The 4,758-nt window shown below is 30.1% G+C and overlaps 1 non-coding gene across 1 annotated transcript; it reads right to left on the bottom strand.

Moving 5' to 3' along the window:
* Positions 1–1,783: 1,783 nt before the first annotated feature.
* On the bottom strand, positions 1,784–1,865 carry TRNAS-AGA (transfer RNA serine (anticodon AGA)). Its single transcript has one exon. It is a non-coding gene; the product is annotated as a tRNA-Ser (tRNA).
* Positions 1,866–4,758: the final 2,893 nt, after the last annotated feature.

A 4,758-nucleotide genomic window follows, 5' to 3' on the forward strand; every position in this document is an offset into this window, starting at 1 on the left:
TATATTTTGATCCTCATTTAAATATAAATCAAATGAATTATAAAAAATATTATACAAGCACACAACGCGTGCGTCGGTGCACTGGTGTTTATTATGATACGAAAACGTTTATAAAAATGTTTATGTCTAAAGTTTATGCATTATTACGAAAATGTTATTTTACGTAAAAGTATTTTCAATATTGCATGTGATTTGTATACGTATTAGTTGTTATCAAGATTATGGTGTGTTGAATCTTTAGACTCACTAGGTGTGATCGATGCATGTGATTATGATAATAATGATAATGGAGGTCTTGATAATTGACTTTGCTAGACTGAAGGTGCACATAACCCGAGGACCAGTGCTAGTTTTCCGCACTAATTATGATTTATGATGATAAATATATTTTTACGACTTTTCATTATGAGTATGAGTGGTTTTGAGAGGTTGTTAGTTTCAGCAATTTTGCTAATTTAGGATATGCAAACGATTGATAATTTTACGATTCAAACTATTTCCTTTGATTTTTAAATGCTAGTTGGTTGTTTTATTTTAAAAATGATGCAAAATATTTTATAAATATTTATATGTAATTCGGCCGAAATTGTGAGAAGTAAAAAAATTAAAAAAATTTCTAGTACTTTTTAAGAAAACGAGTAGTGAAAGTTTCAACTAAATTATGCATATGAATTGTGATCATGATCATTAATAAATTGAATTAATTCATAAAATTTTGTTAGTTTTTATTATTAGTTGGATAAAAATAACGTAATTATATTAAATATTTAATTTGTAGAGATAATATATAGAATTTTTAATTTTAAAAGTGGATTAGATATTCCAGGTATGAGTAAATTATATTGAAATATTATTTATACTAGTTACTCTGTACATGCGATGCATGTGTGTACAATCTTTTTTATCATTATCGATGAACTAAAGTGAAATTTGACAAATTATGGAGGGACTAAATTGATATTTGAATTGTTGAAATAAAAAAAATAAAAATAAATGTGTGTGTTGAAATTGAAAAAAAAACAAAAAACAAAAGTGTAATATTAGTATTATATAAGGGTAAAATTGGAAGATTGTGTGTTGAAATTGAAAAAACAAAAACATAAAACAAAAGTGTAATATTAGTATCATATAAGCGTAAAATTAGAAGAAAAAATTGGTGTCCTCTCTAGGTAGTTATTATCATGTCATCACACTTACTAATATAGTATAGATAAATGGATAATACATTTTCGTAAAAATTGATTGATGTCACAAAGTCATACCAGTAAAAAGTCTCAACATTTATATATAATAATGATAATATTCTCGAGACAACAACGTAACCACACCCTTATATATCACACAAAACTCATATGAAATAGTCGTACGTGTTAATTGTGTGAGACAAATCTCTAATCCGATCCGATATATGAAAAAATAGTTTTTGTGCAAAAAACAAATTACTACAGTTGTCTCACAAATATATATAAATGGGACTGGCTTGTAAGAAACCTATTACATCATATTTTATGACAATCAAATTCCATTTATATTTTATACTCAGTTATATTGCTGGACCATCAAATCATTAACTACAAAACTCAATCAATTTTGTTTTAACGAAATAATGCCGAATAAACAAAGCAATTATACATCAGTAATAACGTGTACTTGTATAATTAAAATTAAAAGCAATTATACATCAGTAATGACGTGTACTTGTATAATTATTTAAGAATTTCAACAGATAATTATTAAATTAAATAAAGAAATGAAAAGAAAAGAAAATATAATGAGATAACAACGTGGTCGGCAGGATTCGAACCTGCGCGGGCAGAGCCCACATGATTTCTAGTCATGCCCGATAACCACTCCGGCACGACCACCTTATATATCAGTTTTATTTTATTTTATATATTATTCCAATATCAAACACATGTGTGGAAAAAAAATCAGTTGATTACTTGGGTATCGGGGATAGGCAAGTCTATTTTACCTTGCCGCACAATGGTAGTATTTGAATTAGGTATGAATTGAAATTTTTGGAATACGAGAGAAAAATGTTAGGAATTTGTTAAAACATGTGATTGAAAACAATATAATAGGAACGACAAATAATTTATAGCCGATTAACAAAATAATAACGATAGCCACGAATTTAAATCCGGTGATTAATTGAGCATGAGAGTCATGAATATTTGCGTTTAAACTGAAATTTTTTTATTGAGTACAATAATTGTCCATGCTAAGTAAAGCAATTGAAACATGATGCTTGAGTTGTTGTAATGTTTAAAAGATTTGAGTTGCACCATTTTACATTTAGATATAACTTTTGGTAAAAAAAATGGCATGCGCTAGGTTCTTAAGTTGGTATCGGAGTCAAGGTCACGAATTTGATTCTCATTAATTGCAATGTGTGCAATTATTGAGATGAAGATTGTTGGGTTAAATATTTGTTTCTACTAGATAGAGTAATCAAAACATGGTGTTTTAGCTATTATACGATTTAAAATATTTGAGTTACATCATTACTACTAGGTACAACTTTGGTAAAATAGTAAGCGTTCCGACTCTATAAATTTGATTTGAAGTGAGATATTTAATTAGAGATGTTGGATCAATTAAGATTTTGGTGTTAAACAAATCTTAAAGCAAAAATGAACCACGTAAAACTGAAGTAATCAAGTCCATAAGCTAAACTGAATGACTTAAACTGGACTAAGTTGAGCATAATTGACTAGGACCTAAATATAAATGTATCTTAACAGTTTTACCGGTTTAGCAAATATCTTTATTTAGTTTCAAGGACATCAATTTACACCAGATGGCTAAAATGATTTTTGGATAAGTTTTTCGTAACATGCTGACATAGCTAGCATCAACAACATTACACTTTGTATGAATGTCAAGGATGATGATTTGGACAAAAGACAACTCAACGGATATTTTTTGGAACTTGAGACTATTTGATTCAGAGTCTATAAATAGAGAAGAAGTTCAGTTTAGTAAATTTCTACGACTCATAAAAAGATTCAAGCTTTCAAGTCCTTGAACTAAAATCATTCGTTTAGGCATACTTTACAAAGAATTGTACATGATCATTAAGGATCATTAAGTGCTAGGATATTACAGTACTATAACTCTTTGTATTTGACAACAGTTCGTATACTATTATTTATTCATTTGTGTGTACTAGAAGTTTCAATTTGGCAGTGTTTAAGTTCAAATTGAACTAGGATTTTGTACATTGCTTGTACTATCCAAAATCTTCTAGTGTGAGTCTTCTCAAAAGGAAGAAGGGGTGACATAGGAGCTTGAGTTATCTGAACATTCAGAAAAAAACTTGCATACTTCTCACTTTTAGTTTACCATTCAATTTACATAGCCAAACCATAATTTGATTTGTTATAATATGTCAGTTTGGCTTCCTTCGTCCGCACATATTTTTTAGTCAACTAACATTAACAAATGAGAATACAAAATTTAGTTGCCAACCCGACTAGATTAATATTAGAAAGGCAATTTGTGTCAAGTGTTTATTCAACCACCTTTCTTAACACTTCAACCGATCATATCAATTAGTATCAGAGCAATTCTTATTCTTGACTATGAACATTTCTTTTTAAAATGGCTTCATCAGCAAAATCTCAATGTTCTCTAAGGAAGATTTTGATAACTGGAAGAAAAAATGCAGGCTTATTTAGCTGCTCAGGCTGATGATATGTAGTTCGTTATCATAAATGGACCATTGAAGATATTGAAAGCCAATACAGCAATGGACATCACCAAAGGTGCTCCTCAAATGTTAGAAAAACTAAGAAATGAATCGATGAATGATGACAAGAAGAAATACAGAAGTTTGACAATATCAAGATGAAACCTGGAGAATCAACGTTCAAATTTAATGAGGGAGTCGGTGGCATTGTGATTGAACTCTGTGCACTTGGAAAAGTGTACGTCAACCGAGAAGAGATCTTGAAGATATTAACAAAACTTCCAAAAGAATGAGATATCAAGACTATAACAATACGTGAATCCAAATATTTGAACAAGATAGAATTCTATGACTTGATTGCAAACTTAAAAGCTTATGAATTCGAATTGAAATCCAGAGAAGATGATCGATTTACCTCTCAATTTACTAAGACTCTAACTGCTATGAAACTTGAACCATTAGTTTCAAATGAAAAGTCGACTGAACAATTGGGCGATGCCATGTCACTAATTGTGTAAGGACCGTGTATCGTATTATCGTAAATCATATGTTGAATATCGATAATTCACAAAATTATCATGGGATTATGTATATGATGTATATCATGACAACGAAAGTGAGAAAATAGGTGGTGAGGATGAAAGATTGTATTAGAAATTGATTTGTATTTGAAAAGTATGTTAAACCGCGATAGAAAAGTGAGACATGTTACGGTTTTTAGTATAAATCTCTGAGTATTAGTCCAAATTGAATGAGACCAATTTCATTGGAAAGCTAATACATAGTACTAAAACTTTCATGTTTTGAGTTTTGTCCAAATCCATTTGAAAATTGGGACAAAATCATCCCGAAGTGTATCGTGTGCATTACAGTTCTTGCACTGATACATTTTGGTAGAATGCGCATAACTCTCGTGTCTGATATCCAAATTGAGTGAGGTTGGTGGCAAATGAAAGCTAAGACATAGAGCGACAACTTTTGGGTTGACCACTTTTGCTAATTCGAAAACTAAAATAGCGTTTCGTACAGAACAAATCGCGCTAGGGCGCAACAGTTTGCGCGCC

Source organism: Primulina tabacum, chromosome 13 (genome assembly GCF_025594145.1).
Source record: "Primulina tabacum isolate GXHZ01 chromosome 13, ASM2559414v2, whole genome shotgun sequence".
In the NCBI taxonomy this organism is placed as follows: domain Eukaryota; kingdom Viridiplantae; phylum Streptophyta; class Magnoliopsida; order Lamiales; family Gesneriaceae; genus Primulina; species Primulina tabacum.